This window comes from Rhinatrema bivittatum, chromosome 2, assembly GCF_901001135.1.
Source record: "Rhinatrema bivittatum chromosome 2, aRhiBiv1.1, whole genome shotgun sequence".
NCBI classification, from domain to species: Eukaryota; Metazoa; Chordata; class Amphibia; order Gymnophiona; family Rhinatrematidae; genus Rhinatrema; species Rhinatrema bivittatum.
Window position 1 is genome coordinate 807,323,559 of NC_042616.1, and position 25,575 is coordinate 807,349,133.

Consider the following 25,575-nt stretch of genomic DNA (forward strand, 5'->3'; position numbering starts at 1 on the left):
ATTGACTGTGTGTATGAGAGAGGAGTACATGAGAGCCTTTGTACATGAGACTGTGCATGTTATGTCTGTGAGGGAAAGTTGGCTCTGTGTATTTGCGGGAGAAGGCATTGTATGTCTAAGGGAGACAGTAGCTGCCTATGTATTGGACTCTGTGAGGGAGACTCTGGCTGCACGTGTGTACAGGTTCAGCTGTGAGCACGTTTGTGTGTGTGACCAAAGTTTGGCTTAGTAAGTTTGTATCTATTAGATAAAGGGATAAGGGAGAGCAGAAAATAAATAAGGAAACTGAAAGGTAAGATGAAAAAATGGTGAGCCACAAAATTTAGCACTTAAAACAACAAATGTAGCGAACATGAAATAAAGAGAACATAAAGGAGTCAAGTCACTGTGTTATTCAAATTTTATTTAAAAAGACTTGGGATAGGAGGGAATTTGCTAAACAGATGGAACTAGAAGTTGAACTGAATATGAAAGTTGCCGTATATAACCAACACATTGAAAGTATTATGAATGAGATTGGCACTGTTAGGATTGCTAAAACAGCTAAGACGAGAAGATGTGCAGTAGGGTATACTAAGGATTGTCTTAGCTTAAAGCAGGCTGTTTGGCATGCAGAACGTCACTGGCGAAGGAGTATAAATCCTAATGATAAGGAAAGATGGTGGTGACTAACCTAGAATACAAAGCATGTTGCCAACAAGCAAAGAAAGCTTATGTGGCTTGAACCTTATCTAGCAACTTGAATCGCCCACTTGAGCTTTTCTCTATGTAATGGGCAAGGTGACATTGATAGTGCAGGACACTGCACACTATTTTGCTCAAAAGGCTGCCGTTTATATCAGGCAGCACATTTAGATGACACACTGGGAATTGAACAGGGCACTGTATGGACAGGATCTGTGGAAAACCAATAAATTTGGTCCGTTTTTGAACCAGTTACAGTACAAGGAATTCTGTGGCCTCCTCTCTGCGCTCTAAAGGTTGCTCATTAAACCTTTGCCAATTTTGGCTCCTTCGTGTACTAAAAGATGTTTTGGGAGAAAACCTTGGTAGATATCGTTAATATGTCATCGAGCACTGTCATTTTACCGGATGAACATAAGGTTGCTAGAGTAAAACCAATCTTGAAGAAAGATGATGTGCAAAGCTATAGGCCAATTTCAAATCGGCCAAGTCTCACCGAGCTTACTGAAAAATGCACATTGTTCCAAGGCTTATCAGGACCGTGAGAGTGAAATTTAAATTTTATGCTGAGGATATTCAATTGATTTTTCCAGTGAATTCTACAAAAAATGAGCCAAATGAACAGATAAACATCTACCTGAGGAAGATTCAAGATTGGATGGTTCTTAATATGATATTAAATATAACCAAAACAGAGATGCTGTGCGTAAGTTGAAATATCCCATTGGAAAAAGCACCCATTATTCAAAGTGTAGGAAGGGTTCTGCCCTAACAATTAAGTTCAAGATCTACAGGTGGTACTGGATTCTGAGTTATCCTTTAAACCCCAGCTAAAAAAGGTTCTGAAATCAGTCTATTTAAAGTTTTAAATGATTTTAGATCAGTTGTCCAGCATCTGGTGCTTTCGACGCTTGATTCTTGTAAAATCTTGTTTAATGGATTACCCTTAAAATCCTTACGCGTGCTGGAAATCATCCAAAATTTGGCCGCAAGAAGGTACCTTTGAGAGTCCATATTATTCTGACTTTAGTAAATCTCTACTGGTTACCACTATTGTAAATGCCTTATGATGGTCTTTAAAGCTCGTAAAGATGTTGGTTCCAATATCTACATGACCCTTATAAACCAGAAAGATCATTACGTTCTTCGGAACGAGATATGTTAGTAATACTGCCTGTAAAAATATGTCGACTGTCCAGTACTCAGAAAAGGGCTTTTTCTGCCCTTGGCCCAATGCTCTGGAATAGTCTTCCAGGTGTGGTGAAGAAAGAGACAGAGTTCAAGAAATTTCGGAAAGGGCTTAAAACTCTACATTTTCATGAGGTTTTCCAGAATTAAGCAACACTAATGTTGGGTGCCAGTTTTGTCCTCTAAACGTGCACGACAGGGAATTATGCGTTTTTGTTATTTGATGATTGTATTATCTTTTTACATATCATAAATAGTATAAGAGATTGCAAAATATAAATTTAATAAATACATAAATAATACATTAAATGGAAATACATGTGCTTGAGAAAAACAAGGGTGTGCAACCCTTCATCTTTAAGATTTGTAAGTGATGACATCTTTAGGGTACACTATAGCTCCTTTCGATACAAAGTGTATTTCAGGTTAATTGCCATGGTCTTCATGGTCCAGGAGCTAGCTGCAGCCTGTGATCATTTTAAAGACCAGCAGCAGGTCCCTGGGCTAGTAACCACTGCCCACGCCTGCTGGGTGCACGATACCTGAAATTCCCCATGACATGCTCCACACCGTGGGCTGCATTCATCCTCTTCTGTTTATATATATATAAATATATATTTTTTTTTAACAACCTGCTTTATTTTCTTGAAACGAGATAAACATTTCTACAATTGATTCAAAAGGCAAGTATCAATTGCAGACAAAATCTGGTATCGCTATCTTGCACATCCGATAGCCCTGGCAATGTATAAACTTTTAATATCAAGAACACTGGTGCACTCAGTCATTCCACAGTTCTGTTCTGTGCTTAGAAACCTTATTATTGGGTCTCACCCTGAGAAAAGGTTTGGCGTCTGGCCTTTTCCCTCCTGATAAGATTGCCCTTCGCCCCTTTATTCACTAAAATGCTGATCTCTTTGACAAGCGGTGCTATGCAAGTTCAATGGAAGAATGCCCTCCGTGGTATCTCGAATTCTGTGCACTCCGCAAACATCTTTCTTTTTAGCGCCAGACTCTGTCCAGGGTCGAGTCTCAGAACACAGAGACAAATGTCCCGCAAAGCACCTTTGTATCTGGGACAGTTTCCACTGGCCTGCTGAATCATTTTCTCCATGAAGTATTGTGTTTTTAAAAGGGAATAAGTGTGGTATCGAACCTTGTTTTGTCATCTTACTTGTCCACCCGGGACACCCCCTGCTCTTTTACTGGTTTAGAAATGCAGTCAGTAGGTTTACATGCAGAGTACATTACACATTTCTCCCTTTGATTAAACCAGGGATCGTATTTTAAATCAATTCAAGGAGATTCAATTACCTAAACATAGTTAAATGGCTGGAACAGAAAGGATTTCAGTATCTAATTACTAAAAAGAAAGTGCTCCTTCTAGTCTTTTTGCAATAATTTTGCACTATTTAATAATAAAAATAATAAGTTATTTGCTAAATGGAAACATTAACATTTGGCTTAAACAAGACCTACCCTGGAATTGCTGCAGAAAACACCCAAAACTTTTAGCATTTTTCTAAGGATCAATCCAGCTGCATAAACCCCATGTTTCCCAGCAATCAGTCCAGGTGACTGATTTAATAAGCATGCGTAAACATAATTAAACTGCTCTTGACTGGCACCAGCAAATGATGGTAATTGTGAAAAAAGCAGCCCAACATCATGGCGTTCCAGGTGGCAAGAGCGCGGCTCAGTCACTCACCTGCCAGCCTGAGCGTGTTAGAGAATGAGTGAGTGAGATTTGATAGTGCGTCAACGAGCTGTCCCCGCACCAGAGCTGTCACCTGGCCCACCGGTGCTGACACGGCCCCATCTGTTCCTCGTGCAAACAAAACGCTGGCGCAGCCGCAATCCGGGGAATGGGTGTCACGCGCCCGTCCATCAACCATCCCCATCACCAGGCCGAAAGCGAAAGCAGTCAGTCACCTCTCAACATCTGGACAGCTTGCAGATGATTTACATGGTGTGTCATGTCAGTGTTGGCAGTGGAGGTGGAGAGTGTGTGTGTGTGTGTGTGTGAGAGAGAGAGAGAGATGGGGGATATTATTCACCGTATGCGATTTATCTCGCTTCTTGTCTAATCATCTTCACTTTTCTGCTTTTGCAGAAACTGTCTCGTTGCGTGAGCCTCTTGACGAGAACAGCGAAGCAGCTTTTCGGAAAGCTTTTCGGTGTTAAAACATGCAGGCTGTTGGTTTCCTGGGACTGAAAATGTGTTCTGTTAAAAGGTGCTAAAAAGAGAAAGGGAGGAGGAACAGCCCCCGTGCAGAAGAGGAGCGATGCAAAGTGCCCATATATTTGCTTAACTTTCACTTTCTCAGGGAACAACATCAGGAAGAAAACTTCAGACAAAAGAGAAGCTGGAGGTGCTCCGTGTATTCTGAGTGCTGGGGACGGCTGAGGGAACTCCTGTTTTATTCTATGGTCTAACGGCGATCAGAGTATCTGCAGACTTTTGTACGGGCAATAATGAAGGCACTGGCCACTCAATTGCCTTAATAAACCTCTTTGTAATCACATCACAGCCGATTATTCTGGTTAGGCTGGAAGACAATTAGAGGTCCACAAAGTAGTCCTGAAACAGAGAATCGGAACCAGATAAGGACCCGAGGCCCTTCCAGTCTCTGCCCAGTTTTCTTCCTGGTGTATGCCATCAGTTCCAGCTGATCTCTGACTTTACCTTCAAGCTTCTTCTGCCTGCTTAACAGTTCTCTCTACATGTTAATCCAATAAAGCTCCCCTTTCCCACCCTCCATCAAACAAATAAATATCCCACAGTTTATTTGTAGTTAACTCTGAATCAATGAAAAAATTCCTTCCTGAATCCAAATGTTGGCTCAGAATAGCTGGATCAGCTCTTTTCCCTAGTGCATAAATACTTTTCTTGTGAAAGAGGAAAATATGTGGCAGAAATGTCCATGTCATGGAGACTAGAGGTGGACACACAGCAGCTGACCGTCAGAACCAAGGCACCAGAATAAAATCAGGAGGCAGAGTTCGTGAAATATCAGGAGGCAGGATGAGGTCAGGGCAAGAGGAGTTCAAACAGAGTTGCAGGGCAAGCAAGAAATGTGGACAGACAGCAGACAAGGCAGAATGAAGGGTCAGGCTAGGTCACAGGTGAAAGCAGCAACGCACAGGAACACAGGGAACCAAATCCTGTTGCTCAGGCATTGGCTCAAAGGGTTGAGCTTCTTATGTAGGAAAGCACTGATTATGTCATCAGGGTGCTCCCACAGGAAAGCAGAGTTGCTTACCTGTAACAGGTGTTCTCCTAGGACAGCAGGATGTTAGCCCTCACACATGGGTGACATCATCGGATGGAGCCTGGGACGGAACTTTGATCTCAAGGATTCTTGAGCTTTCAGCATGCCCTACTGAGCATGTGCAGCTGTAGGGCTAACCCTGCCCCCTAGGGAGTCCATGATATAGCTAATTAATGGAGAAACCAACTCCCAAGGGAGGCAGGAGGGTTTCATGAGACATCCTGCTGTCCCAGGAGAGCACCTGTTACAGGTAAGCAAGCCTGCTTTCTCCTAGGACAAGCAGGATGGTAGCCCTCACAAATGGGTGAATGCATAGATCCAGGCTGTCTGAGCAGGACAAGGCAGTAAACCACATAGTGCTGGAGCACTACTCCCTCCTTTGCCTGCGAGGCAGGCGACCCACCAGGGGTGCAAGCTGGAGAAGAGTTGGAAAGCCAAGAAAAGACTGAGACACAAACCCTCATGCATAGCAGGGACGCCTGAGGCAGGGGAGTGATGCGAGTGCAAGCAGAAGCAACTGTGCATTACAGAAATAATGCAAGCAGGGTTTCTGACAAAAACAGTGGATCTTGATCCTCGTGGATACAGGAAGGGCCCAGAGATGTAAGTAAGAGACTCTAGGACAAAAACTGCACAGTTTCCATCGGTGTGAAAAAACAACCGAAAAACAAACTGGGGTCCGAGAGGCCTCCAGAAAGAGAGTGCTGACCACGGACAGCCAAAGGTCTGGAGAAGAGAGCCCAGGTAGGCCAAATGGCAAAAGAAACCCACACCACACTTGGAAGAACAAGCAGTACACCATGGCAGGGCCTGGGATAGACACTGCATGCCGAAGCATCAGGCTTAGTTGACCGCGCAGGACAGCGTGAAGGGTTTCAGGGAATAAGAACAATCCTCGAAACAGACCTGTAGCCCAAAGCTCCAGGAAGGGAGATAAAATAGGCCTGAAGCTCACTCGAGAACACCTGCCAGAACCAGTTCAATATCCTATCACGGGATAGCAGGGGAGCAGGCAGGCCCTTTGGGCAACCCAGAGAAAGAGAGAAACTAAGGCAGTAGCTTTCCCTGCAGGTATACGGAGAGATACCACGGATGCCTTAGCTTCCTCTCCACTCACCCCAACAAACCAAATGGAAGTTGGGGGGAGCGAAGAACACAAGGAGGCAGACTGGCGAAACTCCAGGGCAAGCACAAGTCGCCTTGATGGGTATCAACCCCAAGCAAATAACTGTCAAAGACAGCAGGGAGTATTCCACTGAGATGGAGCCCTCAGTCTTCTTGAAATAGTGGAAACTGAGAGCAATTGCCCCCGGGAGGAAGCCCTGAAGGCTCCACCAGGAGAAGGGAAGCCAGGGAATCGCATGCTCACACTCTGGCAGAACTTGATATTATTACCAGTCTGGAATCCCAAAGGGCATCAGGGCAGGTCCAGGGTTATCTCGGAACAGATTACCAAGCCATCCGGCTGCGGTATTACTACCTCAGCCATAGGGGTATATACTTCCCCTCCTAAGGGGGCACAAGGCCCAGCAATGGACAATGCTGCATGACCCAGGACTCTCTGTCCATTGACAGGGCGATCCTAAAATAAGGGGAAAGAACAGCTTGCACGCTACCGCTAGCAGAGGACAATACTTCTCATGTTGGACTGGACCCTCAATTCCCTCAGCCATGGACATGACAAAAGGGGAAAGGCACGATCGCCTAGCTGATGGCTGATACACTCCTCACAGAGGAGCATTCCCCAGGCAAGGATGACTGACTATAGCGATCCTTGAGGAAGACGGCCCCAGAGTCCAGTAAAGACCAAGGTAACTCCTGAACTGGGGGAAACCTGGAGGGTCACCGGGGCAACACTGGACAGGCACCCTCGAGGATAGGCCTGCCGCACCTCAAGCGTACAAGGGAGAGTGCTACACTCGACTATTCTTGGGGCTGGGCCCCATCAGAGTAGTGGTATCCTTCGTCCAGGAGTGGAAACAAAGGACACCCCTTGAAGGGTTGCATAGTGGGATGTCCAGAGGGGAACCCAGAGGAATCTCCCCTTTCAAAGGGGAGAGGAAAGCTACAGGATCGGGGCCTCCTGATCTTGATAGACTGAGTGACTTCCCAAAGGAGAGTAGATGCACAATCACAGACCGCAGAGGAGCCGAAACGACTAACAAACCACAGGCCACCAGCCTCGGATAAGGGAGGACACTACTGCAATCCCCAGAGGGGTCCCAGCTGAAGAGGGTCCAATGACTGCCTCAGCTGCTCCCTAGCCCTGACCTCTAAGGAGACGCGCCGATGCAGAGGATTGGGGCCCCGGATCACAGAAAAGCTTCTCAGGAACACAGCCTCAGGGACTGTTCCACAAGAACATGGTTCAAATTTGTCCATTTATTGTAAGTAGAGGGAAAGGCGCTACTTAGCTGAATAAGTTGGAAATTAATAACGCGTTTTGATGAATCTAGGGGTAAGTTTGCTGTTTTAGACAAAGGAAAACTTTCACAAGATCGGTGGAGGAACTATTCTCAGGACCAGAGACATTAAAAGTCCTGGGATTGTCAATGAACGTGATGCCAAGTATAACAGGATCCCCTAGAATGAATGTAAAACAAGAACCAATCCTTACAGATATGATAAGGTTTTGAGCAAAGGGTTATCTTTTGTATTTTCAGTACATTATGACCCATTGAAAACTTGCATTGGTTTGCATTGTTCTTTTCCAATCTGTTACAAATAAAGATTTTTTGTTTGTGAAGTTACAGATTGTTCTTTGGTGAGAAAATCTTCATTGTAGATCCCTCAGGGACCCAAAAATCCAGGTGTACATACGTTTCATTAGTTGGTTTCACGAGATTTGAAAGAAATAGGGATACAACATCTTGAAGCAAGGAGTGAAAGAGTTGACTATTTTAGCTTTGAGTCTTGAATACGTAGTGAAGCCCGCAGACAAACGTAGGGTGGTGGTGCTTCTTCAAAAGGGAGGATTATGGGAGAGAAGCACATAGGCAATTAATGAACAGCAATTATCATGGAAAGTTACACAGAAACCTAATCCTAAATCTCAGCCTGCTTCTCTGACACTGCTGCCTGGATGTCCAATTGCCATCTTAAACTCAACATGGCCAAGAAAAAAACTCCTTACCTTTGCCCCTGAGCCCACTTCCTCCCTTTTCTATTTGTGTGGACTACACTGCCATCCTCTCAGTCCTGTAACCTTAGGGCATATTCAGCACTTCTCTCTCCTTCTCTGCACACATCCAAAACACTGCTAAAATGTATAGCTTCTTTCTCTATAACATCACCAGTCCATCCCTTCCTTTTTGAACACACTACCAGAACCCTTATCCACTCTCTCAATACCTCCTGGTTTCCAAGTGAACCATCTCTCTCTATAGAATATAAGCTTTATAAATAAATAAATACTACAATCTATCCAAAATTCAGCTGCTTGACTTATTGTTCACCATTGTCGCTACACCCATATGACCTCTTCTTCTGAAGTCACTACATTGGCTCCCTAGCTATTTCCGCAAACTCAAGATTTATCACTCACTTACAAGAGCCTTCACTCTGCAGCAGCTCCCTACCTCTTTGCGTGAACTCTGCTCATCAGGCAAGTTGCTCTTATCTGTGCTCTTCTCCTCCATCACAATTCCTGACTCCATGCTTTCCACCTTGCTGTGATATATGATTGGAACAGACGTCTTGAGATAGTGATCATTCTCTGTCTCTGGCCTTATGCGAATCAGGTCTAAAACTCCACCTTCTTGAGGCTGCTTTTAAATCTTACCCCCTGATTATCAACTCACAACCTTATTGATTTTAACCATTTTCTTAATCAATGAAATACCCAAAGTCTCTTTTGCCCTGTATGTTTGTCTTGATTAGATTGCAAGTTCTACTGTCTACTGTTTCTTATGTGTTTTTGTACAAAGCTGCGTATGCTGAATAGCACTACAGAAGTAGTAGTAGTAGTAATAGTAGTAGTAGTAGTGATAAGATTGTTTTGGGATAAGCCTACTGGAAGAAGGAAGTTTTAAGTTTAGAGTGAAACAGGCCGATGCATGCTGCTTAACACATGGTTCGACATGCATTTTGAATGCTCTAAAATAACCCTTGATGTAATACCGGGATTAGCGTGTTCAAAATGCACATCCAATCAACCGCATAGCTAATAGCGCTCATCATATGCAAATTCCATGTAGATGAGGCTATTAGCTATTACCCTGCAATGCAAAAAATTGCTGCGCGGCCATGGCGCCCATCTTAATGCTGCAATTTTATCGCCTGCCCGGGAGCAGATGTTAAAGCATGCATTGCTCAAGGGCTGATGAAAACCCCCCAAAAATCCTGCTTTCTGTGGTTCCAATTGGAACCCCTGCCGGCAATCAGTGAAGACATGAATAAATCGATATTAAGTGTTAGGCCTTTGATATTAATTTATTCACTCCTTCACTTCCTGCCAACTGGTCCATTCACCGTCACATATCAGTGAAAGGACCAATCCTCTTTCAGAAGGCTGTCCTGAAAGGGGATTGGTCCTATCACTGACAAGTGTCAATGAAAAGGACCAATCAGGAATAGCCCTGCTGGTGGTGGGGAGGGAGCTCTGGGAGGGCTGTTCTAGATGTATAGCCACTTCTCCTAGGCACCGGATGCAGAGCGCTAGGGACGCACAAATTACCCATTATGTGTCCCTTAGCATGGGAGCACTTTTGCCTATTGTATCGAGTGCCCAGACAGATGGATATGCGTGCATTCAAAAAATGTGCGTCCAGTTTGGATGCATGTTTTTTTACGAGCTGATACTGCATTGCCCTGAATGATAGTGGTAGTATCCCGACTGTCAGGAAGCTAGAGGGATGGTGCAAGTAGGAAAAGGCATGAAAACAGAAGGATCCAAAGAACTGTGCGAGATTTGGAGTGGAGACACTATGATGGAACACGATGGAGGACAAGGGCAGAGAGGTAATAGCTGCCAGACCATGGACACGCTTCTAGGTGGGCACCAGATTGTTTTGTTTTAAATTTTAAAACATTTTTTACATTTAGTCCCAACTTTTCATTGATAGCCCAAGGCGCGTTACAACTGGGCATCCCTGAGGTAAGGGAAAGCAAAGTGAATTGCCCAACATCACAAAGAACCCTGGCTTCTAGGCTACCTTTCCACTCCATTAAGCATATGTGACTGGAAGCCAGGCCAAGAAGTGAAGAGGCAGAATGAAAGGAACTCCTGCAGTAGCATCCTGGATAAGTTGGAAAGGATGAAGCATTGAGTCAGAGAGACCAGCAAAGAGAACACTGTAGTAGCTATGGCGAGCAAAGATAGAATGAAGAGAAGAAGAAAGAAATAAAAAGTGAGAGGAGTATGGAATTTACAGTGGTTATTTCAGGGCCCCATTGGGATCCCTACGAAGCAGTGTGGTCTCGTAGTTAGATCAGGCAGTGCAGAATTGAGGACAGCACGCGCGGTGGAGGATGCTGTGACCGTCTACTCCTGCTTGCATATAAACAAGGGACCCTTAGTGTCTGTGTGGAGTTTTTCGTTTGGATTTGAGAGACTAGGAGCAGTTCCTTTCAGTTTCCTTAAGTTTGCATACTACAGGCCCAAAACTTTGTCTGAGATGTGTTAGTAAGAGAGTTGTTTCAGCTCACATTCAGTGGTAAATGACTGACCTCATTGTTGGAGTTTTACTTTCAATGGGACTTTTTGTTTTGTTTGGAAAGAAAATTTCCCCACCTTTCCTCCCAGGAGAAAGGAATAAAGAGAAGAAGTTTTTCAAAGTAATTTTGGTGTCCCTCATCCCAAGGGACTCCCTTGCCAATCAACTGGTGGCTTAGGCACAGATACCAGCCGATGATATATCCAGGAGGATAAAGGAGGAACTGAGCCACCACATTGGTTCTCACTAACAGCAAACTGGTAAGGAGGTACCCGCAAAGTATAGGAGAGAAAAAAGGGAGAACATTTAAGGAGTCAAGAGCAAGCAGTGAATCTCCGGTATTTAAAGGAAAATTCTATTTAGTGTGTCCAGGACAGCTTACGAATCCTTCCAACGAGAAAGAGAGGACTCTAAAAGAGAGATTAGGGACCACAGATTCACGAATTTAAGTTGTATTATGGATATTATCTAAGAGACGCGTACCAAGTGCCAGTCTATTCATACTGAGCCATCTCTTCAGTAAAGTGAAAACTGGGACGCACACCCTGGTACCACTACACGTCCCCTACACACCTCGCATGGACTGAAAGCGTTGATGGATAAGACCTCTCGTACAGAACCCCTGCTGTAAGAACAGCCGTATATTTTTGTTCATGTCGAGATTTTAATTCCATACAGAATTTCATATCTAATGGATTTTTCTCATAAGGATGCAATCTAAAGTGTCTACATGTTCCTATCTATAGACATAACTCCTTTAAAAACAAACAAACAAACAAATTTCAGCTTAGAAAAATATTTTTGTAAATCCTGATGTGTTCTCGGCAGAAATACTTCCTGTTGATGCTTTATTTGAAGGTGAGTTCTCAGTCACACGTTTAGGGCTGCTAACAAGACCTTTTCACAGGGGAAGGAAGTCTCTTACTGGGCAGTATTACTTGCCTCAGGTGTGCTGAGAGCAGACGGCAGATGGGGAAGGAAATTGCTACTACTTTCACCTTCAAAGGTGGTAAAAAAAAAAAAGTTTTTCTTCCTGAGTGCTATCTTAACTTTTGCTCTGCTTTGAGTTTTTCCATTAAATACCTGGTTTATTAATGCCATCTATGCTTCTTCGGTTTTCTATTGCATCCTGAAAGAGAGGGCGAATGGATGCTGTAACCAATTCCTTGGAGGAGGCCATGAAGGGCACCCTGTGCTCACCTCAAAAGCTATGGTTTCAGGCACTTTCGGGATGAAAAGCTTTGCAAAGTTATCTGCTCCCTGCTTGTGGCAGAGACGAACATGAGGAAAGACCAGAAGAGGAAATATTCCTCAGACTCCGATTCAGAAGGAATATACTGAACAGAAAACGGGGAGAGGGCTGACTCTCCAACTGAGGACAGACGAGATCTAAAATGTCTGTCCTGGCACATTAGGGCCAGTTGGCACTGAGGGGCAGCAGAGACTTTGCTCTGAACTTTCACAGCTTCAACGTGTTGTAGGTTGCATCAGAACAGAATCTGTACACCAAGCGTGAACTGGCATCAATAGTTTTGCCGCTGAGGGGCAGGCTTCGAGGGCTGGATCACTTCAAACATCAAGAGGTGTGTAAAGTCTCAGACACTTGAGTGAGAGCCTCCTCAACCCTTCTGTTAACTCTGCCTTGAAGATGACAGGGAACTCTTTGGAGCTCAGTCCCAAAGACTATTTCACCGGACCTCTGGAGACTGACGCATTAGCATGAGAGGCTCAGCTCACCTCCAAGCATGGCCATTTTGGATGGTGCCCTGTACCATACACCGCCATGCTCTTGGAGCCATGTGCCAAGAGCCATGCCAGTGTTTTAGAGCCTCTACTGAATGCTGGCCCTCTCAGCCTCCGTGCACATGAGGCCAGAGCCCTGTCTCAGTTCCCAGGCCTATCTGCCGATCAAGCAGCCACAGTGATCAAAGACCCCTTATCATGCCCTTCGGATCAGCGCTCTCTATACAGAGCCTTCAGCACCAGCTTGAAAGAGCTGGATTTCTTTTTCTCAGCAATGTAGACAAGGAGCCTCAGTTTCTGGGCCAAACTGCTCAGGATGATATAAAAGCACCGATACTGCCTCAAACATCTGAGGAAACCTTGTGATGGTCAGAGAGGGCCATCTTCTGTTTGCATTTGGGGCAGAGTACAAAACCGCTGGTCTTATACTCTCATGTTGTGAGGAAAATAGATCAAGCAAAATCTAAAGATGAAGAAATCTTCAAGAAGATGATGTCCGGAGAAATTTAAAAAATGGCCATAATGGACTGCCATTTGCCCATGACAAAGAAAGTAAGAAGTCCCTTGTGCCAGTTTGCAGAATAAGGAATACGTAAGAAAACGTAGATAATTGCTAAAAATCTTCCTAAGGCACCCTTTTTTTTTTTTGTTAGAGCAAATTAGAAAAAAAATCAGAAATAGAAAGGCCACTGAAGCTGACTCGTCTGAAGTCTTCAGCAGATGAGAATGAACTGAGGTCTTTATGTCTTTCTGGAAAGCTCTGGAGTAGATGCCGTTTCGTTGCCAAGCACGATCCAATAACCCATGTGTGTGACTAGGGTGAACTGCTGTGAACCACAAACACACAGCACTAGAGGGACAAATGTTTGTATTTCTAAAAGATTCATGTACCACTTCTTTAGAGCCAAAAGTTTTAATGGATTTTGTGGCAGGTAAATTAAAGAAAATCAGGCTTTCCAATTTCAGGTAAATCTCCCCAGAATCCCATGGGGCCCCAATGTTCCACATGTTACCGTCTTTCCAGCAGTTTCTAAAACCAATAACCTGGAGGGACTAGGAGCCAGTGTACCTCTTTGTACAAAAAGCCCTTTCTGAGGACATCTTCAATGTGTCTGCCTTTTCTCATAAATAAAAATGGACCCCTTCATTGAAGATAGACAATATTTATTTTATTTATTTAACACTTTTCTATACCGACCTTCATGGTTGAAGACCATATCAGATCGGTTTACATCGAATTGGGGAATTGAACCAGAGAGTGTAACCAAAAACAATAGATTGAACAGGAAGAACAAAGTTACATTCAACAAGGAGAGTAAACTTGGAATATGTATTCCCAGGGCCAGCTTATTACAGCCAACAGTCATGGGACCCGTCGCAACCAGCATTGCTTACCCGCCTCGATGATCAGCTTCCCAATGCGGCCTCTCTATGTGGTGGGACACCACCAGAAAAGTGCCACTGCTGATCGGCCCAAAATGCTACCATCGCTGCATGTCATCCATATCATTAGGCGAGCACGCACATCCCACTCGCTTCAGGCACTCTTCAATGACATCAGCCCTGCCGGGCTATTTAAGCCAGGGTCCCGCAGCACTTCCTTGCCTCAACGACAGGTCTCCTGCCTAGAAGCAGTGTGTGTTGTTATTCCTGATTCCTGCCTTGTCTCTCTAGCCATGTCTTGTCCTGTCTCATCCAGCCTGGTCTTCTCCAGCTTTCCTCATCCAACTCTTCTTGCCCAGCCTTGCCTTGTTCTGTGACTTGTGTGTGTCTTCGTCCTTCCTTGGCCTGACTTCCTGGATCCTGACCTCTTACTTGGACATGACTACGTTTGCCTACCACCTCCATGTGACCTCTTGCTTGGACATGAACACTCTTGTTAGCTACCTGCCCCAACCTTGGCCTGCCTTTGACTCCATTAGTCTGCTGCCTGCCCTGACCCTGGTGTGCCTATAGACTCTAGCTCTCTTCACTGCCCTAGGGACTCTTCTAAGTCCTGCCAGCCTCCAGAACCCAAGGGCTCAACCTGCAGGGAAGGCAGTTGGTATAGGTGAAGCTCCAGACTGTGCCACCACAGAGCGTATCTGCCAGCTGCCGATGTAGGCCTCGTGGGTTTGCACACAAGGCTGCGTCAACTACTCCACATCACAAAGAACTCATACCCCCCTCTACCCTTCACACAGCTCTATCTCCCTATGCCTCAATTCTAATCCCCGCTCTGACACTGACTCTCTATGTCACCCCAGGCAATCACTTTTACATCTGTAATCCTCATTGCTAACCCCAGCTCTGTCACTGACTATCTGTGGGGGACCCCAGTCAAGTCCCTTTGTCTCTCTCCGATTCAGTTCTAATCCCAGCTTGTCAATGACTCTCTCAGTGACTCTGCGCAAGTCCCTTCATCTCCCTGTGCCCCAATTCTAATCTTGGCTCTGTAGCTGGCTCCCAGTTTGTCACTTTATTTCACTGTGCCTCCATTTAGCCAAATGAAATTAGGTGATAATATAAAGAAAACAAGAATGAAACGCCTTTTCCCTCTCTCCTACTGACCAGACAACAAAACTGGTAGCCAAACTTTCCACCCCAGAGGTGGCTTTTAGTGTGCTGTATGGATGCAAATAAAATAAAATGATGATAACCCAGGGAGGCAAGACATGCGCTTGGCTCTAAGGTTCCTCACTCCGCAATAAAGCAAGACACACATTGTGGCGATACAACAGGCCGCAGTTTATTCTTCCTAACCCGAGCCCTCACAAGAGCATAACTGATAATAACCTTATATCAATTATAACCACCCCTCCCCCTCACCTCCCTCCTTGGCGCCTCTACCACTGCGTCCCAGTGGTACAGCATACAATCCCTCCCCTTACTTGCTTACCCCACCTCGTCCCAGCGAGGGTAAGCCCTGGCCATGAGCTTTAGCCCCCTGCTCGCTGGCCGTCTTGTGTAGCAGCCCCCCCCCCCTCCCCACGCCATTTTAACAGTGCATTATTGACAAATATAACTTGGGCTTGGGTTTCCGCCTCCAACTGCGACAAAGAATAACTCCCCCGACACAAACCATCACCAAACCGTACATCATATGGGAGGGAGAGAGGGACAGGCAGCCAGGACGCAGCCTTCCCCTGCAGCTAGCCGGGTCCATGTGGCAGGGAACTTGCCACGTCACCGGCTGGCTGCAGCATCTGACCAATAGCGGTGCAGCGATTCGAATCGCTGCACTCGCCGGCCATTTCACGCCCCCTCCCCCCCTCGCGCGCTCAAGCTCCTCCGCTCCTCCCCTCCCACCACCTCGATTGCCGTCGCGTGCTTTTCCCGCGCTTATCTTCCTGCGCCGCCGATCCTGAATCAATATCAAGGCAGTGCTTCCCTTTTTGTTAAGCGGTGCTGGGAAGCAGTCAGCTTCCAGTTAATCAGTGAACTCTTACCCAGCCTTGAAGGGCCAGGAGCCCACCTTGTGTGAGGAACCATGACTGCTATCTTTTAGAAATGGCTCGGTCGCCATGTGAAGCATCATCATGCGTAAAGAAACCACGAGCGCCTCATTAAGGCTGCGTGGCGGGCCAGGCCTCATCTGCCGCTGTCTCCTGGCATGCTGAGAAGCAATGGCTATGCCGGGAAAGCACGCATCCCTCTCCAGAGGGAGCGGGAGCTGGCAGCGTCATGAAATGCATGATTAGGGTCCTGATTAATAGCGGGGGCTGAAGCCCAGCCTCTCGGCTTTGGACAGGCAGCCAGTGCAAAGCTGCACCAAGACTCCTGCTCTCACCAGCGACAAAAGAGCGAGGGAATGAGAGAAAGCAGGATCCCTTTCCCTTACGGATGGAGGTGCCACTTTGTTTGGGAACAAACCTGCTATTAGGTCCTGTAGCTCAGATTCCGGCTATCAAATCTCTTTTACATCTGAAGCAGGCCAGGGCTCTTAAAATGCGGAAGTGCCTACAACATTACAAATTGGCAGCCCACAAGCAGAAGCATGGTTTTTTTCTACACGCTTTCTTGAAAGTCTCTCGGTAACGCTACGATCCTGCAATCTTCGTGCTGCTTTCTGTGTGGTGGATCCATGGCCTGCTAGTCCCACCTGAAAAATCCCTTTTCCACTCCTTTGCTGCTTCATAGTCATGGGTTGTGTCCTTGGCTGCTCGAGATCCGAGATGGTGCTTTTCCAGTATTCACGGAGTTTACTCGGACGTCAGAGAGGTATACAAAAATGAATTCAAAGGGCCTGAGTATCGCTGCTCATTTTAAGCATTTCTCCCAATAGGAGAGGCTGGGGCATGCTTTAGTGTCGATTTTTAAAGAGCCCACAGTTTTGGAGAGCTCTTGCTCTTTGCTCCAGCCAGATCATCTATATTCTGCTGGCAGGAATAACACAGGGAAGAGAGCGAACCTGTAGGATGGTGGGTAGATTATCCATAAAAACACGCACTAATGAAATGCAAATGAACTGGGTCCCCTGCACGGCAGCATGCAGTGCTTGCCACCAAACCAGTCCGACATGCTCTTCCCACCATCAGACCTGCCACGGCAGAACGACAAGAAAGGCAATCTGCTACTTGTGAGGGCCAGCCTGCTGGCAACCAAAGAAGCAAAACACTGGAGGCCCTTTCTAAGGGCTTTTGTGCCCTCCAGGCAGTGTGACAGGCATATGATCGAGAGGTGTTTTCCCCACGCACCCTTAGCCCCACAGCTCTCACTTTACATTCAGGCAGGCTTCATCCAAAGGATGGAGAGAGCGAGTTCCAAAAAAAGGAGGTGGGACTTGTCCATCTGCTGTCATCACAGAACCAACAAGTCACACTTATGGATCTTCCTAGCTAAGGCCTGCCTAACAAAGAGGGAACCATCTACCTAGCCAAGGGTCGCCCCAAACTACAAACCACTCAAAAACGGGAACAGCTAATGAACATGCAGGCACCACTACATATCGCTGATGTCTAGCACTAGTAGAAAACTGTGGGCTATAAGAGCGAGCAGGCGGGATCCCAACGTTCTGCTATGCCCTCTGCATCAATCAACTATCCACGGGTGCAGCAAGTCGTTTTTACATTATTCAACTGCTAGATTTTGTGTGTGTCAAAGTCATACTCCAAAATGACAAGGGTAATGTTGATAATAAGGAAAATGCTCTGCTCTCTCTGAGCTATTGCTCAATATTGTATGTTTGGGAAGGCACTCAGAGCATCTGGAAGAATTTTTTCCAGTGGCGTAACTCACATGCTCCGTATTTGCGGTTCAAGTGCATTACAACTGCAGGCCGATTTCCTTTTGTGGCTATTCTAATTTATAAAACCCACAGAAGACTTTAAAACTTCCATCTTTCAAACCCACAGACCGCAACAGTTTATTGTGGCTGGAGAGTGCTGATCCAAAGCCAGTTAAAGAAAACCTCCCTGTGGGACGGCTCCTTAGAATGAGATATTTAATCTCCACCACTGAGTTCTATCATCAAGCAGAAGATCTGACCTTATGGTTTAGTCAGCAAGCAAGGATACCCATCCCCGTGCATGACTCTAGCCTATCAGAGAGCCACACCCATCAGACAGAATGGCTGTTATTATCCACGCAGAAGGAACAAGAACACAGGATTACATGCGTGTTGCTGTAGTCTGCAAGGATTTATGAATGTACTAGAAGAAGCATACATACAAATTGGCATGTGTTGCAGTTACACCTTGTGTTTGCAAAATGAGCACAGACAGTATATACATGTAGTCGCAATATCCAAGACCAAGTGATACAGGCTTTTAAGAAAAAACAAAAAGTCATGGGATAGGAGCCGATGTCCTTTTGTAGATTACAAACTGGTTAAGAAACAGGAAACAGAGTAGGACTGAATGGTCAATTTTCTCAGTGGAAAAGGGTAAACAGTGGATTGCCTCAGGGATCTTTTCAATATATTTATAACGATCTGGAAAGTGGAATGACAAGTGAGATGATCAGATTTGCAGATCACTCAAAATTATTCAGAGCACTTAAATCACAAGCAGATTATGATAAATTGCAGGAGGATCTTGTGAAACTGGAAGATTGGGCATCCAAATGGCAGATGAAATTTAATGTGGACAAGTGCAAGATGATGCATATAGGGAAAAATAACCCAATCTGTAGTTACATGATGTTAGGTTCCATATTAGGTGCCACCACTCAAGAAAGAGATCTAGGCATCATAGTGGATAACACATTGAGATCGCCGGTTCCGTGTGCTGCGGCAGTCAAAAAAGCAAACAGAATGTTAGGAATTATTAGGAAGGGAATGGTTAATAAAATGGAAAATGTCATAATGCCTCTGTATCGCTCCATGGTGAGACCACACTTTGAGTACTGTGTACAATTCTGGTCACCGCATCTCAAAAAAGATATAATTGCGATGGAGAAGGTACAGAGAAGGGCTACCAAAATGATAAAGGGGATGGAACAGCTCCTCTATGAGGAAAGAGGTTAGGGCTGTTCAGCTTGGAAAAGAGACGGCTGAGGGGGGATATGATAGAGGTCTATAAAAAATTGAGACAACTAGAATGGGTAAATTAGAATCAGTTATTTACTCTTTCGGGTAATAGAAGGACTAGGGGGCACTCCATGAAGTTAGCAAGTAGCACATTTCAAACAAATCCGAGAAAATTCTTTTTCACTCAATGCACAATTAAGCTCTGGAAGTCATTCCTGGAGGATGTGGTTAGTGCAGTTAGTGTAGCTCGTTTAAAAAAAAGTTTGGATAACTTCCTGGAGGAGAAGTCCATAACTCCTATTATTCAAAGAGACTTAGAAAATAGCCACTGCTATTACTGGCATCAGTAGCATGGGATCTATTTAATGTCTTGGTACTTGACAGGTACCTGTGACCTGGACCTGCCATTGTTGGAAACAGGATGCTGGGCTTGATGGACCCTTGGTCTGACCCAGCATGGCAGCCTCTTATGTTCAATTATGTTTTTAATTGAATCTGTTACACTCCACAGTTCAGGGAAGTCCAAAGAAGGGAGGGTATACCCCCTTCTGCCTATGGCTTGTGTTCTTTGCACTCACTAATGTTTCAGGATCCAGCCACCTCTTGGACCATTCACCTTTTACGAAAGACGAACTACTGCATTAAAGGGGTAGTGTATGTTGTACAATGCTCCTGTCCAAAGTTACATTTTACTTTCAGATATTAAGTCGGAGGCCCCAAATGTAAAAAAAAAAAAGTAAAAATTAAAAATCAGCCCGCGGGTCAGAAGGCAGATGCTCAGTTATGCTGGCATCCGTTTTCCGAACCCGTGGCTGTCAGCGGGTTTGAGAACCAACGCCGACAAAATGAAGCGTCAGCTGTCAAACCCACTGACAGCTGCCGCTCCTGTCAAAAGGAGGCGCTAGGGACGCGCTAGTGTCCCTAGCGCCTCCTTTTACCACAGGCCCTAATTTGCATATGCCACCCTCCTGAATCGCGCGCCCAGGAGAGTGGCCTGTGCGCTCGCCCGCTCTCCCGCGCATTTTTCTGAATCGGCCTGTTAGCGGGCTGCTCGCACCATATGTGCATTGTGTATATAGAGGGAGCTGGTCCACTGTGCTGGATTCATGTGTCTCCATCCCCTCTCCCCCTTCATTTTATCATCTGGAGGAGAGAGACTGGTGGGGCTTTCAGGGCATCTCTAGTTCTTCTTTTTGGCCATAGGAGTATGCTCATGGCCGTACCACCTGCTCTGTGGAGTCTGGCGTGCCACACAACATTTTTGTTAATGTAGGTGTGCCTTGGGCTTGAAAAGGTTGGGAAACACTGTGCTAGACTACTAATATGCATGGAATAAAGGAGAATTTTCAATCTTAATATCTTGGAACCCACTGGCCTCAATGCAGACTTAGTTCTGACAGTATTTTGGAGCAGTGGACACACAAAAGGCAATCCATTCTGAGACTCTCATATGTCTTGGAGGAGAAGTCCATGGACTGCTATTAATCAAGTTTACTTAGGGAATAGCCACTGCTATTAATTGCATCAGTAGCATGGAATAGACTTAGTTTTTGGATACTTGCCAGGTTCTTGTGACCTGGTTTGGCCTCTGTTGGAAACAGGATGCTGGGCTTGATGGACCCTTGGGCTGACCCAGCATGGCAATTTCTTATGTTCTTTAATAGGGCATGGATTTGGAGATACAGGTGCTGGTTTGCATTATTTAAAGACTGACTTAGTTGTTTTAGCCTGTGATAACCACAGGGTAGCTCAAATGACAGCAAGCTTCTATAGAGTCATATCTTATTTACTGCATAGAAAGTGCCTCCAGAGCTGTCAGTCTCTCTCCTGCCAAGCTTCTAACATCAGAGCAACAGTCACATGATACACAACGAGATTTACGTGAATCACAGCACGTGTGCAGGCTTCAGCGTTCTCCAAGGAGCTGGCTCTATTTTGTTACAAGTAGTTCTTCAGTGTATTGACTGGGCCAGCTGATGGAAGCTTTTCTCTCCTGATGCAAGCCCTACTGAAACATTGGCTGATGTTGGGATTAGCATCTGGAACCCAGTCCTGCACAGAGGGCATCCGTTGGCGCTTTAGATATCCTGTGGACCAAGCCAAATTACAGTAGATGGACAGCTCTCCCACCCCAGGAAAGATGCTTTTTGCTTATCATCAGCGATCTGCTTGTCTTTTTGGACTATGGACTTGCCCTCACACAGGGGTAAGTGATTGATAAAGAGGGTGCGGTAGAAGTTTGTGACTCTGAGGCCGCATATTTTTTGTTATTGCAACAGATTTAAGTGTTTTGTGGTGGGGCCTGCACTTTCATTGGAGCGTTCCTGTTTTTGAGTAACAAAAAGGGAAAGGCAAGACCTGAACCCCCAACAGGTGAAAGCGTGTTTTGTCTGAGGGAACCTCTGCTGTGTCTTTCTTATCCATACTTATAACAACAGAGATAATGGAGAAAACAACCAAAAATGTATTTTCACAGGCTTCTATTCCGCAGCTGCCATGGTTTGTGTCCAGTGCGAATGACACTAAAAACTCTAGTGAAATATCCAAAACCCAGACAATGACTTAAAACAGTGATAAAATCATCAACAGTCTGAAATCACAGGCATGCCTTCAACAAGGAAGCAAGCCCTTAACCCTTTCCTGAAGAGTCTGAGATCCCGGTCAGCTCGTGATTCTAACGGTAAGGCTGGGGCCCCCTCTCGTGCGCCTGGGGATCTCAATACGTGCGCTGGTGCGAACCAAGTCAGAGGACCAGCCATGGTTACAGAGGACAGAAGTTTACGCATAATTACTAGAATTCTAAATTGAGATCGCCGTGTTACTGAAGGCCAGTGCCTGGGGCTAATCTTCCTGTGGCATGCCATACCAATTGCAGGGCACGCGTTAATGTTCCCGGGAGACCTACCACCAGAGTACGACAGTAGTCCAGATTACTTAGAACCAGTGCTTGCGCAACTGTTTGAAATAAACCCGACGGTAGAAAATAACAATGCGGCAAAAGCCATTCTAGCTTAGAAAAAGAAATTCTTGCCAAATGCTGGCTATGTACTTCGAGAAATAATTGGGAATGTAAATGAATGGCCAAATTGCGCCCTAAGAATGAAGTAATTCTACTGTCTCTCTCAGACAGACCTTGGAGGATGGATAATAAAACCTAGCATCCTGACAAGAGACTATGTCTAGACAATGTTGAGATGTGAAGTCTGTGTCACAGCCTCGCAGATCTTATCGATACTTGACGCTCTTGTATGGGCTACCAATATCTCTACAGTCCAGATACCTGCAAAGGTGTGACAATGGAAGATACAGTCAGTTGCCCAATTAAAAATGGCATGTTTTGTCACAGTGTGAGCCAGCACATTGGAATCAAAAAACAAACAACATATCGCATGGCCGCTCTATAAGCCTAAGTCCACTCTAGACAGAAAGTGACAGCTCTTCTGCAATCCAGAATGGGAATGAGGTCTAGGAAAAATTTCTGCCAGGTCAGCTGACTGATTAAGATGAACATCCGACACCGCTGCAGGAAGCAAGGAACTTAGCATGAGTGCAGAGCAACACCCTATTATGATAAAGCTTAGTACAAGGTGGCAAAGTTTCTAAGGCCTGCTGTTCACTGACGTGACCGCCACAAAATCTAAGACTGCCCAGGTCACATACACGAGTCTAGAGGCTCAAAAGGGTATTTTATTAACAGGGTTTGAAACGACACCAATGTCCCGTTTCTCTTTAACGAAAGCCGACAGAAACCGGACAACTAAAGGTTCTGCAAAAAACAGGTTCGCTTCTACGAGGTGGTGATGTGCACCAGTTGAAATGAGCTGAACCTTAACGCATTCAATTTTAAAACCAGGCTCTGAGAGATCTAAAAAGTATTCAAGCAGCTTTTGCATAGGGCAAAGAGAAAGGATCCAGGAATTTGCCCTAACGCCAGAAAGAACACCTCCCCTATTTAAAATGGTAAGATTTCTGGCAGACTCTTTTTTTTTTTTTTTTTTTTAAAGAAACCAGGAGTTGAATCACTGCCTCAGACAAATGAAAACTACATATTACTTCATCCCAAAATCCAGGCTGGAAGTTACGGAAAAAGAAATGTATACAGAAATAAACAAATAAATGTCCAGATGCAGTAAAGAGCATGGATTCTGATTTAATAGGCTTAGAGAAAATATCCTAGCCTGATGGGTGTGTTAATAGATATCTCCAGTAGGAGAAGAAACCACATTTATCTTGGTCAAAATGGCACTATAAGGATCATAGATCATCTCTTTTGCGTGTAATAAAGCTTTTTTAACAAAGGCCCTGGAATATAGATCTCCTGTATCTTTCTCCTGATGAAGAGAGCTGATGTTGGCTGCTAGCCTGTCAGTCTACCCCCTCCTGGAGCAGTGATCCAAGGATCACACATTGGTGTCCAGCAGGTGATGACGGTCTGTCTGCCAGGACATTGGTCTTTCCTGCCAAGTGCACGGCTCTCAGGGTTATTCCACAAGAGATCATCCAGTTCCACACCCTGACAGTTGCCTGACTTAGAAACTGGGATCTTATTCCTCCCTGCTCGTTCAAGAAGAACATGACTGCCTAAGATGGCTGTTTGAACTGAGACAACTTTTAACCATCAACCAAATGTGAAGGCCTTCAGAGCGTTTGGTATCCTCATTGCCAAGTTACTTTAAAAGTCTTCCCCTTGGGGAGATCAGGATCTTTGGGCACACGGCTCCTCCGGGGGAATGCCACAGGTTAGGCTCGACACGTCCATGGTCAACACAATTTGATGCTGAGAAATGTGTAAAAGGAGTCACTAGGTCAAACTGGGTATTCAAATGAGCTTCAAGGCCAGCTTGGAACTGGTCTCATTGCAGACAGTAGGCCTGGAACCTCCTGCTCTCAGGGACATCTTGGTGCAGATGCCAAATGAAGAGACATTGTGGCCTTTGCCACACTTGGTGTGATGATGTGGGCATCTCTTGAAGCCACCGGCTTTATCTCAGCCATAGTTAGGAAAATCTCTGATGCAAAATAAAAGTTTGAAGACTTTTTTTTTTTTTTTTTTAAGGAAAGGATGAAACTCTGTAGTGGGCCTTCTAGTGCCATTCACAGGTCAGTGCAGCCAATGCTATAATCCATGCATCACTGCATACGGCAACAATGAAGATCAAAGAAAATTCTCAATATGCTGAAAAGACAACTGAGAAAGGAAAATAGGAAAATACACTCAGAACTGCTACTACTTAACATTTCCAGAATGCTGCACAACATACGCAGCGCTGTCCAAACATACAAAAAGACAGTCCCTGCTCAATAGAACTTACAGTCTAACAAGGCAAACATACAGGACAAGAGACTTGGGGTATTTAATAAAGCAAGACAATGGTTAAAAAGAAAAGTTAGTTGATTATCAAGACTAAAAGCAAACAATCAGGTATAAGATTTAAAAGTGGTTTCAAAATGGTAGGTCTTTAGATGGGATTTAAACACGGTGAGAGAGGGAGCCTGACGCACCGGCTCAGGAAGACTATTCCATGCATACGGCGCAGCCAGGTGGAAAGTACCAAGTCAAGAATTGGTGGTAGAGGAGAAGGGCATGGATAGGAGTGACTTATCAGATGAGCAGAGTGCACGAGGAGGAGTGTAGAGAGAGATAAGAGAGGAGAGGTAGTGAGGTGCTGCAGAAAGAAGGCATTTGTAGGTGAGAAAGAGGAGCTTGAACTGTATGCAGGAGCGGATAGAGAGCCAATGCAGTGACTTCAGAAGAGCGGTTATGTGAGTGTAGCGACTTTGGCAAAACATAAGTCGTGCAGCTGAATTTAGGACAGACTGCAGTGGAGAGAGATGGCTCGCCGGGAGACCTGTGAGGAGCAGGTTGCATTAGTTTAAGCGGGAGGTGATGAGAGAGTGGATAAGGGTTCTGGTAGTGCATACAGAAAGGAAGGGATGGATTTTGGCAATGTTATAAAGAAAGAAATGACATGTTTTAGCAGAGTTTTGGATATGCGCAGAGAAGGAGCGAGAGGAGTTGAAGGCTGATGGGACTGGGACGATCATGAGAAGTAGAAAAATAGATGAATGAAGGCTGCTGGCCCAATCTGGCTGCAGGAATGGTCTTGGTGGTATTGTCCTTTGTTGCTGCTGGAAAAGTAAAAATTTCTGGGTGCAGTAGAGCAGAGGAAAGCCCCATGCATGCCAGGAAAACTTTTCTAAGAAAATTTGGAAGGATCCTTCGTGTTGGCATGAGATGGAGTCACATGACCTATCTGTGGGGCTCGGTTGCACTACTGACGACAGAGAAATATTTGTCCTCAGAACTTTATTGAGTTGCACTCAGGGCTTCACAAGCCAGAACTAGCTGGCAGAAAACTGCCCAGTTTGCCCTCTGCCCATGAAAGATGCCATATAGGGCATGTTAGATAACCGGGGAAGTGAGAGTAATGTGAGAGTGCACATCACACCATTCCTCATCAGACAGCTTAAGAAACAAGAAGCTACCTCTGAATGCTAGGGGGAGAAACTGGAGCTTATTATTGCTTTGGGCTGTAATATGAGTTTGTGTGCTAAACTGAGCTTTTAAAAGTGATAACTAAATGAT

At 45.2% G+C, this 25,575-nt stretch overlaps 1 protein-coding gene across 1 annotated transcript in view; it reads right to left on the reverse strand.

Annotated features, from left to right (window-relative positions):
• Positions 1 to 25,575, reverse strand: part of ZC3H3 (zinc finger CCCH-type containing 3) — a 777,623-nt gene that overhangs the window by 256,425 nt on the left and 495,623 nt on the right. The window lies entirely within an intron of this gene.